Source organism: Lithobates pipiens, unplaced genomic scaffold (assembly GCF_037356315.1).
Source record: "Lithobates pipiens isolate NorthernLeopardFrog02 unplaced genomic scaffold, aLitPip1_a1.2 Scaffold_27, whole genome shotgun sequence".
Classification (NCBI taxonomy): Eukaryota; Metazoa; Chordata; class Amphibia; order Anura; family Ranidae; genus Lithobates; species Lithobates pipiens.
Genome location: NW_027507788.1, coordinates 29407274 through 29423180, shown reverse-complemented (window position 1 = coordinate 29423180; position 15907 = coordinate 29407274). Strand labels below are relative to the sequence as shown.

The window sequence follows — 15907 nt, the reverse complement described above, 5'->3', positions numbered from 1 at the left end:
TACATACTGTCCCTGGTTTTACTGAGGCTGGCAACCCTGACGGGGCCCCCTGGTGGCATGGGGCCCTCGGGCAGTGCCCAAGTGGCCCAATGGTCAGTCCGTCTACAGCCCTGTCCAGCTCTCCTAGAGTAACTGCCTTTCTCTTGGAATCTCCTCCATGCTCTTGAGACTTGCCACAGCAACCTTCTGGCAATGGCACATATTGATGTGCCATCCTGGAGGAGTTGGGCTGCCTGTGCAACCTCTATAGGGCCCAGGTAATGCCTCATGCTACCAGTAGTGACACTGACCCAACCAAATGCAAAACCAGTGAAAAACAGTCAGAAAAGATGAGTAGGAAATATCAGTGGCATCCACCTGTAAAACCATTCCTGTTTTGGAGGTTGTCTCATTGTTGCCCATCCAGTGCACCTGTTGTTAATTTCATTAACACCAAAGCAGTTGAAACTGATTAACAACCCCCTCTGCTACTTAACCAACCAGATCAATATCCCAGGAGTTTAATTGACTCTGATTAAAAAATGTTCCTTAAATTTTTTTTTGAGCAGTGTATGTGATGCATGAGATTTACAGAGATCTCACTAATTACAAATCAGAGGGGAACTTTGTTGAAATGCATGTAAAGCCATGACTTGGCATAAATAGAGACTCAAGGGCAGGCACTAATAACTCAGAAACCACTCTAATTATAGAAAACAAACATTGTTAAAGCTGAACTCCGCTCACAAAGTCTTTCATGTGAATATCTTCCTTATTAGCCACACAATATATAAATCTACTTCGAATGCACCAAAGACCTTTGCAAACTTAATTTAAATATTATCTTGTAAAAGTAGTAGTAGTGACATCATCACTGTACTATATGTAGCACTAACACCCGAAGGAGCTGCTGGTTAGATTTGGGCTTACCGTTACCTTCTGTCTTTCCTGTTGTATGTCTAGGGGTAAATGGCTCAGTAACTTGAGAGACCGACAACAGATCCACTTGAATAGATTTTATTTGCAAAACGTAGACAATGAACAGGCTCTTGATTTGGGATCAGAGGGTTGGAAAGGAAATTCAGGTACTCTTAAGCCCCGTACACGAGAGGACTTATGTCCGACAGACTTCCGAAGGAGTTCTGCCGGAGTTCCGACAGAGTTCTGACGGACTTTTCGGCTGAGCGGACTTGGCCACACACAATCACACTAAACTCCGACGGATTCGAACGTGATGACGTACGACTGGATTCGAATAAGGAAGTTCATAGCCAGTAGCCAATAGCTGCCCTAGCGTCGGTTTTAGTCCGTCGGAATAGCATACACACGAGCGAATTTTTCGAAGGGACCGGGTCCGGCGGAGTTCCTTCGGAAAAATTTGAAGCATGTTCCATATTCTAAAGTCCTTCAGACTTTGGCGAGTCAAAAGTCCGTTGCAGCCCACACACGATCGAATAGTCTGACGGAATCAGTCCGTCGGACTTTGGATGTTGAAAAGTCCGCTCGTGTGTACGGGGCTTTAGTGTCAAAGTCAAAATGTTGAAGAATTTGCTTACTTTGACTGCATCCAGAGAATAGCCATTCGCAGCTGGATGACCACTCAGGTTGGACAGTCCCTCTCTCACAAGGCCTAGCAGCCAACTTAGTGCTTACTCAGGAACAAGTCGCTACCACAGACGTTGTTGTAGAACGTACAAGATAATGTCTCTGCCACAGACTTTGTAGAACACGCAGGGAAACTAAGCTTGAAAACAATTGTAGGATATCTGGATCTTTCAGCCAGCTTGGTGACATCCACAAGATTCTCTCGGGTACTTCAGCCCTTCGGGGCTCTTAATAAGAAACCAACCCGTACGTGGTCTTCTTCTGAAGAGTCCTCCTCTGGAATGCTTGAAGCCACTGGGTCTCTCCCAAACCGGAGACGGCACCCAAGCACCTCAGAATCCTTCTTTAGCTTCCTTGCCTCGGGGGCTAGCCAGCCCTGAGACATCAAAATTGGGTGGATCCGCACGCCAGGAGGACCAGGACCATGAAGTCAGTACATCATTCTGGATCAGAACCCCGAACCACGTTGTGTCCGCATCTTAAATACCCTCTCCCAGAAAGCACATTGAGAGCGCCACTCCCTCTGAGTGGGCTCCGAGAGAGAATAACTTAAGCACCTAACCAGACCATAGTTCCATGCCTGCCAGAAGAGACAGTGCCCCCTGTGGCCAGGCACTCACAGTCTAGTCAGACTGATGCCAAAGTCTAAATTTAGACAATTGTACCCAAACCAAACTGCAGTTTAGGCAATTTTAACTTTGAAAAAAAATGCATAGCGCGTGTTCTTCAGGAGCCGCCGATACATGTACATAGCCTGTGCAGAGAGCAAAGCCCCACCCACTACAGGCTGCCTCCAGGAAACTGTAGGAGGGGGCGGAGACAAGACCAGACCCCCACACAAGGAGAGAGCAGCAGTGAGCGGTCTTTATTACAGGAAGCTCCTACACAGAGGCAACGTTTCCCCTCCTCGAAGTGCTGAGAACATTAAACCCACAACAATGGGGTGCTGTGACACCACTGAGGGGGGCACAATCCCTCCCAATGACACCAACAATGGGGCACAATTCCTAACAATGACACCAACAATGGAAGAATTTGAAAATGCTCCCCCAGAAGTGGGATTTTTAGGCAGCAAAATTATGGGACAACTGTTATGGACAACTGTTATTATCTGTCTGTATGAATATTTCAGTCTGTGTTGTATATCCAAATATATATTTGTTACAATACTATTGTCCTGCTGGAGGTAAATTTTTAATTACTATGTCCACATTTTTAATAATCAATTTTGGATTGTTTACAAATTTATGACTTGACCCATAATTTTGCTGCCTAAAAATCCCACTTCTGGGGGAGCATTTTCTAATTCTTCCTTACAATTTGGGGGTGAGCAGCACTCTCTAGCCTGTATTGGCGTGTGTCTTCCCTTTGTTGACACCAACAGTGGGGCCCAATAACACCCATGATGAGGCACAATTGCTCTCACTGACGTCAAAGATGGAACATTGTTTACCTCCAACTGATGCGGGGACCTTTTTTACTCTCCATGACCACAGTCTGGCCCTCTAAAGTCTAAAGGACAGTAAACTGGCCCTTTGTTTAAAAAGTTTGGAGAACCCCGATGTAATCCATGGGTGCTCAACCTGTGGCCCTCCAGCTTCTCGGCCTTTTGGCTAAGATCAAGTGTAGTATCTGTTCTTATCAGTTGCCAAAGGAGGCGCTGGTCCATCCCTATTTGAGAGGGTTTGGGCGGCGCTCTCCGATGGTGTAATTTGCATCCCGAAGGATGGTTTCGGTAGGGGCCACGTCGTGCCGCCCGACAGTAAACTGGGGGCCGATGCATGGTTGAGTCTGAGCCATCTGGAAGGATGCCCCTGGTGAGGGCGGGTGCTGCCTGGTCGGATCCAGAGGGCCGGGTTCCCGGCCTCTGGTCTGGATTGGGGTAGTTCTAGCCCCGGGCAGTTTTTCGGAAAGGAACGCTGGTTACTCCTTTTTGCTGTGGGGGAGTGCCGGTTAGTACATCCGAATATAATTAGGAAGGAGTGATGGGAGCGACGGTGGAGCCTGATGGTAAAGGGCTCTCACCAAGCAACCTGATCTTCATGCCTTCCTGTCCGGGGTGGGGGCTGCTGTGGTCTGGGCCGGGGGTCGGGGGCGGTCTTGAAAGCCTATGGAGTATGTGCCCCTGGAGTGGCAGTCCAGGGGTGCCTAACAATCACTGTGAGTGAGGGTCACTTTGATTTTGGGCACCACGGTCACTGCACCATGACACGCTTTTTTAGCACCTGCCTCTTGGGCCGGGCCTTTTGGCTGGGACCAGAGGAATTTTTTATTCCCGGCCGGAGGGCCTGGTCGTTGTTTTACACAACGACCACCTTTTCACTTTCCTCTCCACTATCCCTTCCCCACTTTTTATTTATTTTCAGTGTGTCTTGTCACGTCTTGTTTTGTCACTTTGCACGTTTGCTGTGATGAGTAGGGTCACAGGTTCTAGGGCCTGTCCTGAAAGTCTGGTCTGGGGGTGGACATGGCCTTCTGGCTTAGTTCACCCACTGCCTTAGGGTTTGGGGTCTTCCTTCGGGGGAGCCCTACCTAGTATTTGGGTGGGTCTGTTTCGGCAGACCTTCCGAAGAACGGGGTCTGACTGGTTCCGGCCAGGAAGACCAAGTTTTAAGTGTCCTTGTCCCTGTCAGGAGCCTAGCGCCCCGGGGGATTCAGGACAAGGTCCTCTGATTTTAGAGGACTTGTGTACCCGTCTGCACTTTTTTGTGTCACTCTTTATGTGTGTGCACATTTTTTATGCACCGGGTGAAGTTTTTTGGAGTGTGTTTTGCACGCCACTGGCTGAAAAAAAAAAAAAAAAAAAAAAAAAAAAACCTGTGGCCCTCCAGCTGTTGTGGAACTACAAGTCCCATGAGGCATTGCAAGCCTGTCAGTTAAAAAAGCATGACTCCCAAAGGCAGAGGAATGATGGGACTAGAAGTCTGCAACAGCTGGAGGGCCACAGGTTGAGCACACATGGGGTACACTTTAGGCTGAAAGAACTGGGCTGTCCGCCTCACGCCTGCCCGCCATCATATGACATGACGGACCTTGAGCGGGTATATCTGAATGATGCCTGTAGCTACAGACATCATTCAGATATTGCCGTTTTTAGCCGGTCGACTTCCCTACACCATTAGAATGATCATAGCGGCTGTTCCACCGATAGATCGTTCTTACGGGAGGCGAGAGGGGACGCCCCCCCCTCCCGCCACCCTCCGATGCTTCTACCAACTCACCGCTACGATCGGTGAGTTGAACAGAGGATCCGCCGGCCCCGGATGTTAGACATGTTAGAGACGGATCATAGAGATTTCCAGCGGACCAGATGGTCACCAGAGTCACTATGATCGTCGGAGGCCGGGTGCGATGTTATGACGTCACACCCGGCCTCTGCATTCAAAAAAACGGAGCCACTTCTGCTGGGAAGCGATGATCGGTTTATTTATTTTTTTGATTTCAGGCTTCCCAGCCTAGTGGTGAGATGCGGGGTCTTATTGACCCCATATCTCACTATAAAGAGGACCTGTCATGTCATATTCCTATTACAAGGGATGTTTACATCCCTTGTAATAGGAATAAAAGTGATCAAATTTTTTTTCCACAAAAAATGTGTTAAAATAAAAAAAGAAAGTATAATTAACAATAAAAAATATATTTTTTTTAAAGAGCCCCTGTCCCTGTGTGCTCGCACGCAGAAGCGAACGCGTAAGTAAGTCCCGACCACATATAAAAACGGTGTTCAAACCATAAATATGAGGTATTGACGCGAACGGTGGAGCAAGAGCAATAATTTTGTCCCAAACCTCCTCTGTAACTCAAAACATGTAACTAGTAAAAAAATTTCAAGCGTCGCCGATGGAGTTTTTTAAGTACAGAACTTTGGCGCCATTCCATGAGCGTGTGCAATTTTGAAGCGTGACATGTTAGGTATCTATTTACTTGGCGTAACTTTATCTTTCACAATAAGCAAAACATTGGGCTAACTTTACTGTTTTTTTTTAATGCACAAAACTGTTTCTTTCCCCAAAAAAATGCTGCGCAAATACCGTGCGAGATAAAAAGTTGCAACAACCTCCATTGCTTTCTCTAGGGTCTTTGCAAAAAAAAAACATATATAATGTTCAGGGGTTCTATGTAATTTTCTAGCAAAAAAAATTTGGATTTTTACATGTAGGAGAGAAATGTCAGAATTTGGCCTGGGTGGCAAGTGGTTACATAATATAAAACAATAAACACACATGCTGATTAATTAAAAAATGTGCATTTATTATTTCTTTGCGTTAAAGCCTTACAAAGCATTGCAACCACCATCAGTGGGGTTTTGGGGGTGCTTGGCTGCAAGCTCTGGAAATGTTTCATGTAACATCCCAAATATGGATATAACATTAAACATGGTCAGAAAGGTGCATAGCACCCTCCTAGCGCAGGATGCTAGGTACATTTTTTTTTGCTCCTCCTGTGATCAGTGATCATTTGTCCTGGTCTGTATCGGGGTTTCACAGGCTGAGAGTTTGATTGCTTCCTCCTGCTTCTGAAGGAAGCTTCCAGAGCTTAGGCTGGATTCACACACCTGTGCGTTTTTAGTGCTTTTTGCATTTTGCAGATTTGCACTACAGTCCATTTAACATGGTTTCCTATGGAACACGTTCTGTAGTGCAAATCTGCAAAATGCAAAAAGCACTAAAAATGCCATAGGTGTGAATCCAGCCTAAGGCTCGATTCACATCTATGCATGTTGCTTTTGAGCATTTCTGCAGTGCTTTTTGCGGTGCTTGCCGCATTTTTGGACATGCGTTTTTGCCGCGTTTTGCTGTTTTTTTTTACAGTGTGGTTGCTTAGCAACTAGCTATATACAGTGTAATTAATTTTATTTTTTTAAAAGCAAAACGCGGTACTTGCGTTTTTTGATGTGGGTCCATTGACTTCTATTACATGCAAAACGCTGCATTTTGCATGAAATAAAGTCCCCGACCCTTTCCAAAAACACAGAGGCACAAAAAAGCATTGATGTGAACATGTTCCATAGGAACCCATGTTAAAAAAAATGTCCTGCATTTCTGCAAAATGCAAAATGCATCAAAAAACGTGTTAGTGTGAATCAAGCGTTAGGGAGGTAGATGTAAATAACCAGCCTGAATATTTATCACACTCCAGCCAATACCTGGACAGGAATGTCCAGTAGGGGGCTGGAAAGGCGATTAATAGTCTGAAACACTGGCGAGCTGGGTTCTTTCTTCATTAGAGGGGTCCAGAGCTTGAGGGAATGTTGCCTACAGGCAGCCCATGGACCATGCAGCTGTTTAGAGACCTCAGGGTTGAAGACCTGGATGGACCTTGTTAGAAGCTGATTGCGGGACCTCACCACAATGGATCTGGTCTGGAGAAGGTCTCACAGGGGTTGTAACCATAGTATCCAAAACTAAATAAAAAATATGCTATCTATCTATCTATCTATCTATCTATCTATCTATCTATCTATCTATCTATCTATCTATCTATCTATCTATCTATCTATCTATCTACACTATATTGGCAAAAGTATTGGGACACCTGCCTTTACACGCATGAACTTTAATGGCATCCAAGTCTAATGTCGCATATACACGATCGGAATTTCCAACAACAGATGTTTGAGAGCTGAATCTCAAATTTTCCAAAAACAGATTGTAAATTCCAAGCGTGTGTAGACAATTCCGACGCACAAAATTCCACGCATGCTCGGAATCATGCAGAAGAGCCGCACTGGCTATTGAACTTAATTTTTCTCTGCTCGTCATACGTGTTGTACGTCACCACCTTCTTGACGTTCGGAATTCCCATAAACATTTGTGTGACCGTGTGTATGCAAGACAAGTGTGGAGCCAACATCCGTCGGAAAAAAATCCACGGTTTGGTTGTTGGAAATTCCGTTTGTCTTGAGTTGGCTCACCCTTTGCAGATATAACAGCTTCAACTCTTCTGGGAAGGCCGTCCACAAGGTTTAGGAGTGTGTCTATGGGAATGTTTGACCATTCTTCCGCAGCGCATTTGTGAGGTCAGGTACTGATGTTGGATAAGAAGGCCTGGCTCTCAATTTCCACTCGAATTCATCCCAAAGGTGTTCTATCGGGTTGAGGTCAAGACTCAAGACTGTGCAGGCCACTCAATTTCCTCCACCCCAAACTCGCTCATCCATGTCTTTATGGACCTTGCTTTGTGCAGTGGTCCAAATCATTTGGTGGAGGGAGGATTATGGTGTGGGGTTGTTTTTCAGGGGTTTGGCTTGGCCCCTTAGTTCTAGTGAAGGTAACTCTTAAGGCGTCAGCGTACCAAGACATTTTGGACAATTTCATGCTCCCAACTTTGTGGGAACAGTTTGGGGATGTTCCAACATGACTGCGCACTAATGCACAGTCCATAAAGACATGGATGAGCACGTTTGGGGTGGAGGAACTTGACTGGCCTGTGCAGAGTCCTGACCTTAACCCAGGGCTCGACAAAACCCGGGCGCCAGGTCGCATTTGCGACTAGAATTAGTGACCTGGCGCCTGGGGCAGCACAGCTGGGGGTATCCTGTCTCCGTGGACCCCCCAGGCGTGATCGCGTCGGGCCGCGCCGCCGGCGGCCGGTAATTGAGCCCCCGGCTTTGAGGCCTTCTGTGATCCTATGGTTCCTTCTGGAATCTGGCGCCCTCTTGTGGTGGCCGTCGGAATTACAACCAGCAATGCTAATGGAGCTTGCCTTCCCTTTACTTAGAACCCCAAAAAAAAATTATATTATATTTTTTTTATTCTAACACCCTAGAGAGTAAAATCGTGGTCGTTGCAATACTGTCTGTCACACCGTATTTTCACAGCGGACTTACAAGCACACTTTTTTGGGGGAAAAATAATTTATTTAATAAAAAAAATAAGACAACAGTAAAGTTAGCCCAATTTTTTTTTATATTGTGAAAGATAATGTTACGCCGAGTAAATCGATGCCCAACATGTCATGCTTCAAAATTGCGCCCGCTCATGGAATGGCGACAAACTTTTATCCTTTAAAATCTCCATAGGCGACGTTTAATAAAATTCTACAGGTTGCACGTTTTGAGTTACAGAGGATGTCTGGGGCTAGAATTATTGCTCTTACTCTACCGATCGCAGCGATACCTCACATGTGTGGTTTGAACACCGCTTCCATATATGCGTTCGCTTCTGCACGCAAGCTTCTTATTTTAACTTTTATTTTTACTTTTTTCACTGTTCTTTTAAAAAAAAATAAAAATGTGTGTCACTTTTATTCCTATTACAAGGAATGTAAAAATCCCTTGCAATAGAAAAAAGCATGACGGGTCCTCTTATATATGAGATCTGGGGTCAGAGAGACCTGACATCTCATATTTACACTAAAATGCAATTTAAAAAAAAAATTGTCATTTGAAAAAAATAAAATAAAATGTCCCTCCAAGAGCTATGGGCAATGACTTGGAGACAGGTGGGGGGCTGGGGGCTATCTTCCCCTCACTCGTCTCCATGTCAAGCCAGGGACAGGTCCAGATCGCCGTCACGGACCTGGCTCCTAACTTTTTTAGCTGGCTCCTAGATTCCAAGCAAATTTGTCAACCCCTGCCTTAACCCGATAAAACACCTTTGGGATGAATTCAAGCAGAGACTGCGAGCCAAACCTTCTTGTCCAACATCAGTGCCTGACCTCACAAATGCACTTCTGGAAGAATGGTGAAACATTCCCATAGACACACTCCTAAACCTTGTGGACGGCCTTCCCAGAAGAGTTGAAGCTGTTATAGCTGAAAAGGGTGGACTAACTCAATATTGAACCTTATGGACTAAGACTGGGATGCCATTAAAATTCATTGGTATGTAAAGGCAGGTGTCCACAAACTTTTGGCAATATAGTGTATCTATTTATCACCTCTTTATCTTCTCTGATTTATTTGAAAAAAAAAAAAAAAAATCTACCGAAAGCCTTTCTAAATGTGTGATCAGTGTCCCAGGCAGGTGGGGTCCCAGGTATTCTATCTTCAGGTGCAATGTTAATAGGACCCTTCTTACAGTATCCATGTTGCACTCTGGATGCTTCTCATTGGCTGTCAGAAGACTCCATTGGCCGGGGTTCTTGCAAGGTCCAAAAAACTTCCAGAAGCAGTATCATAATGGCATGATCTAAGGGGCAGCAACAGGACTGGTCAGTGAGCATGCACTACTATTCACTACTGGAAGAATCACCATGGTGGGGTCAAGTGATGGTGGACTGGCTGAAATTCAAGCTCTGGGCTATATTATATTATATTATATTATATTATATTTTTTAATATTTATTTTTTACTGGATGGTAGCACATTGATGGCAGTATTGATTAATATTAAATTTTTATTTTACTATAATAACAATTTAATAATAATATATCATATTATTACTTCTTTGTTCATTGGTAGGAGTTGTTCTTCACGTATTCTCAACATAAGAACATAAAAAATAAAAATCAAATTGCATAATTTTAATAAAACATTTATAAGCTTTATTTATTAGGACATAGATGCGTTTATATAGTGCAATATAAATGTGACTTTTTTTTTTAAATCAAGCAATACAACATTGACATGATATACAAATTATAGTAAAGTGCAACATACATATTATACAATTTACATATTTGCAGCACGGTTTTATTCGCCGAAATGCTTGCAGAAAAAGGTAAATATACAAAGCAGTCAGCCTTCCTTATCAGAAAGAACTCCATTCTGCTCTATTTCTATCTCTATTAGAACAAGTAGTGCTTCTGTGTTTAAAGTATAAGGGCCCAATCACACTTGTGCGTTGTGGCGATGTGTGCTACCACAATGCATGGCAACTCACTGGTTGTGTTTGCGGCACAGTGCCATTCCCAATGCATTGTACAGTAGAGCCCAAATGCACAAATCACTGCAGTGCATCTATTGTGCTGTGTTGGCAGCCTGTTTTTACCACCCCCTGCTCGCCCATGTGAACGAGCTCTAATGCCGCGTACACACGATCAGAATTATGGTCGGAAAAAGCTCTGATGATTTTCCCAACGAAATTCTGACGGAATTCCGCTCAAGTTTGTGCCGCCTACCCACGGTCACACCAAATTCCGACCGGCAAGAACGCGGTGATGTAGAACACTACGACAAGCCGCGAAAATGAAGTTCAATGCTTCCAAGCATGTGTCAGAATTTTGCGCGTTGGAATTGCCACAGACGATCGAAATTTCCGATGGTTTTTCAGTCTAAAAAAAATGAGAACATGCGCTCAGATTTTTGCTGGCGGGAATTCGGCCAGCAAAATTCCAATGGAGCATACACACGGTTGCATTTTCCAATGAAACGCTCTCATCTGTCTTTTGCTGGCCAAATTTCCGATTGTGTGTACTGTGTACGTGGCATAACAATAAACGTAATAAAAATAATAAAACAATAAAACAAAACAAAAAAAAACAAACAAACAAAAAAAAAAGCAGTGCTGTAATCATTAGTAAAACAGTAAAAGGATAACTCCACTTTCATGGGGAAACATTTCCGATCGGGTGTACTGTGTACACGGCATAACAATAAACGTAATAAAAATAATAAAACAATAAAAAAAATAATAATAAAAAAAAAAAACAACCAAAAAAAAGCAGTGCTGTAATCATTAGTAAATCAGTAAAAGGATAACTCCACTTTCATGGGGAAAAATTTCCGATTGTGTGTACTGTGTACACGGCATAACAATAAATGTAATAACAATAATAAAACAATAAAAAAAACAAAACAAAAAAAAAACAAAAAAAAACAAACAAACAAAAAAAGCAGTGCTGTAATCATTAGTAAATCAGTAAAAGGATAACTCCACTTTCATGGGGAAACATTTCCGATCGTGTGTACTGTGTACACGGCATAACAATAAATGTAATAACAATAATAAAACAATTAAAAAAACAAAACAAAAAATAAAAAAATAAAAACAAACAAACAAAAAAAGCAGTGCTGTAATCATTAGTAAATCAGTAAAAGGATAACTCCACTTTCGTGGGGGAAAAATTTCCAATCGTGTGTACTGTGTACGTGGCATAACAATAAACGTAATAAAAATAATAAAACAATAAAAAAACAAACAAACAAAAAAAAGCAGTGCTGTAATCATTAGTAAATCAGTAAACCACTCCCCAGAAACATCATTTCCTGCTTGTGCGATTGGCTCACCCATTTTCCCAGAAGTCTGCCTAAGATACAAGTCAGATTTCAGGCATCCCCTGCAACAACAATGTAATTTGTGGAGAGATACTTTCAATCGGAGCACGTCTAAAGGGATGCAGGCCCAGCAGCTTTCCTCATTAATGCTGTGCAGCTGCACACCTGACAGTTAATTATGAAACCACTCCCCTTAGACCCACTGTGTACAGAGGCACAGACAAACACACATTGATTTCTTCAGATTAACAAAAGGTAGGAATCTGCGATAAAGTTTGTTATACTCCTTGCAATGTACATAGATCACCCAGAGGGGAATGTATTTTTCTCAACAAAAGTGGAGTTATTTTATTTAAATAAAAGTTACATTTATTTTTAATGCAAGCAGTGTTAGTACCTGAATGTGAACTAGTATACACTTCTTGGAGTCTGCATACAGCAGGGCTGGAGTGTGGGAGAGAGAAGCAGCACAATGGGCCAATCATTTCAACATACAAGAAGCATGTTGATAGAAGGAGCAAGCAGAGTGACAGAGAGATGAGCTCATCACTGTGCTGCTTCTCCTTTTATCATCCAGTACCAGGCTAAGGGTGGGTCTGGGGGAAGTGGGTTAAATGATTCTGGCCATCACAGTAAAGATTAAGTGTGCTAACCACTTAAGCCCCGGACAATTTTGCTAGCCAAAGACCAGAGCGCATTTTGCGATTCGGCACTGCGTCGCTTTAACATGACAATTGCGCGGTCGTGTGACGTGGCTCCCAAACAAAATTGACGTCCTTTTTTTACCACAAATAGAGCTTTCTTTTGGTGGTATTTGATCACCCCTGCGGTTTTTATTTTATGCGCTATAAACAAAAATAGAGCGACAATTTTGAAAAAATTGCATTATTTTTTACTTTTTTCTATAATAAATATCCCCAAAAAATATATAATTTTTTTTTCCTCTGTTTAGGCCGATACGTATTCTTATACATATTTTTGGTAAAAATAGCGCAATAAGCGTTTAATGATTGGTTTACGCAAAAGTTAATAGGGGATCGTTTTAAGCCATTTTTATTAATACATTTTTTTTTTTTTTTACTAGTAATGACGGCAATCTGCGATTTTTATCATGACTGTGACATTATGGTGGACACATCGGACAATTTTGAAACATTTTTGGGACCATTGACATTTATACAGCGATCAATGCTATAAAATTGCACTGATTACTGTAAAAATGTTACTGTCAGTGAATGGTTAACCACTAGGGGGCGATAAAGGGGTTACGTTTTTTCCTGGGGAGTGTTACTAACTGTTAGGGGGATGGGCTATGAACGACACTTAACTGATCACGCTCCTGATCCCAGGGAGCAGAGATCAGTGACACTGTCACTAGGCATAATGAGGAGATGCTTGTTTACATTAGCATCTCCTTGTTCTTCAGCTCCGTGAGACGATCGCGGGTATCCCCGCGGCGATCGAGTCCGCGGGACCCACGATCTGGCTCACGGAGCTCCCGGCAGGGTCGCGCGCGTGCCGCCGGCGTCGCGCACTTGACCACATGGCGGCAAATTTAAAGGGACGTACCTGTACGTCCTTTTGCCCAGCCGTGCCATTCTGTCGACGTAAATGTACATGCGGCGGTCAGCAAGTGGTTAATATAAGCGGGTTTAACTTTCTTTTTTTTTTTAAGTTGAACCCAAGCCAAAATCTAACCAAAAGCAGATAATAATAAAAAGGCTTACACAAGTTCTCATTCTTCCCTACACTACTTGCTTGTCATTGGGATGGGAAGGTAGGGTATATCTCCCCAACAGCATAAGAGTAGAAAATGAGCTTCAAACCTTTCTCCCTGCTATCCCCCCCAAAAAGGCTTCATTTACTAAACCAACAACAGTAAAATCAGTCTGTATATGCAGTAAATCATGGTTTTTATACTCACTGTGGAACCTAAGGGGTTAATCCTCTGCATTGTGTAAAAAGGCTGTTTGATCCTCCCCTTCTTCCACTGCCCCCAATCCATCTGCTGATAATACAGAGCCTTGGGCACACTCTGCACATGCTCAGTTTGGTGTGTATTTCTAGAGAGGTTTTCTTTTTTTTTCTTAGGAGAGCGCATGTGATCAGCACAGGGCCAATCAGCACTGTCCAGACAGAGGGTCAGGGGTCCTGCAGCCTCATAGGACAGTCAGAGGAGAATGAAAACTCCTCCTACAAGCTTTAGTCAGACACTGATAGAAGTCACAAGACTGCTATATACTGCTGATGAGAAAAGGTATTTCATACCCTGTTTCCCCTAAAATAAGACCTAGCGTGAGTGTCGGTGATGGCTGCAATATAAGCCCTACCCCCCAAATAAACCCCACCCTCTTTCCCCAAAAAATAAGCCCTACCCTGAGAATAAGACATAGAAGGACATTAACTAGGGTTTATATTGCAGCCATCGTCGACAATCACGCTAGGTCTTATTTTAGGGGAAACAGGGTAGTTAGTAGTTTCATAGTTAGTAAGGTTGAATAAAGACACCAGTCCATCCAGTTCAACCTCAGTGAGTGTCTACCCCTATCCCTGTACATTGCACACTCACATTGGTCCCTACACTCAAGGAGCCCACAATCTAAGGTCCCCATTCATATACGAGGGCCAATTTTGGACAGAAGCCAATTAACCTACCTGCATGTCTTTGGCGTGTGGGAGGAAACCGGAATACCCGGAGGAAACCCACGCAGGCACAGGGAGAACATGCAAACTCCAGGCAGGTAGTGTCGTGGTTGGGAATCGAACCAGCAACCCTTTTTACTGCAAGGTGAGCATGCTAACCACTACACCACTGTGCCGTATTTACTGGTTTATATTTACTAAAATAATTTACTAAAATAATTGAATCTCCATGTTGTGTGTACTGTGGGAGATCAGATATAGTGAATGCAGGGTCCTGGGGAGACCAGATATAGTGAATGCAGGGTCCTGGAGAGACCAGATATAGTGAATGCAGGGTCCTGGGGAGACCAGATATAGTGAATGCAGGGTCCTGGAGAGACCAGATATAGTGAATGCAGGGTCCTGGGGAGACCAGATATAGTGAATGCAGGGTCCTGGGGAGACCAGATATAGTGAATGCAGGGTCCTGGGTTTAGTAACACTTTAAGCTCTATTTTTTGTGTTCAAATTGAAAAATGTTACTGAATTTTGATCAGGGTTATCTTTTAAAAAGCGAATTTTATGCGTGCACATTGCAAAATCTGTCCAGCAGAGGGTGCTGCTGACCAACATAATGCTGAACACACCATCATATGAGTAGCGCACATTTAAACCCTACAAAGATCTAGAAAAAAAAAAATACAAAAATATAAATCTTTTGAACATCCTGCTATTTATTTTTGGCAAAAATATATTGCCCATTGCAAAAAAAAATCTTTCATTTTTTTCTGACGTATGTTAAAAAAAAAAAAATACAAATAATTAGGTTACACGTTTCCTTTATGCTAGAGACCGGGAAATGCCCGGTTCTATGGTGTAAAGGGTGGACAATAAAGCCTGCATAGGTTGTCAGTTTACAGATGTTCATGCAAAAAAATGCTTCTCGTCTGGCCTCCAGGGCTCGTTCACACTGAGCTGCGGTGATCTGCATAAATGCAAGTGCACATAGAGGTCAGTTGTTTTCTATGTGCCCCATTCACCCCATATTGCTGCATTGGGGTGGGCTGCAGTGCTACATGAAGCCAGTGTGGATGAACTGGCAAAGGGTACCTTTAGTTAAACCATACACCAATGCTGGACTGGACCCCCCCCCCCCCCCCCCTAGAATTCCAGAGGCATGCACCACATTTTGCACTTTTACGCATACCTCCCAACATTTTGAGATGGGAATGAGGGACACCTACTAGCAAACGTATGAAGGGCATAGGACACGCCCCCTGCCACACCCCCTTAAAGGAGAATTAACCAAAAAAAGTTAATTAAATCCACAAGGACTTTTTGTTTATCATTACTATTCCTTTATATTGGCTTTTAAACATTACAAATGCAGCAATTTAGAATTTGGATGGAAGGTTTAGCACTTGGAAACATTTTTTTTGAAAGATAAAAAGTACATTTTATATACAACTATAGAGATCAGACCAAAATGAGGGACAAATGAGGAGGAAAGAGGGACTTTGCTCCAAATCAGGGACAGTCCCT

General features: G+C 43.2%; 1 pseudogene; it reads left to right on the top strand.

The window, feature by feature from the left end:
* Window positions 1-3177: 3177 nt before the first annotated feature.
* Window positions 3178-3285, top strand: LOC143934649 (U2 spliceosomal RNA; annotated as a pseudogene).
* The last annotated feature ends 12622 nt before the right edge of the window (window positions 3286-15907 follow it).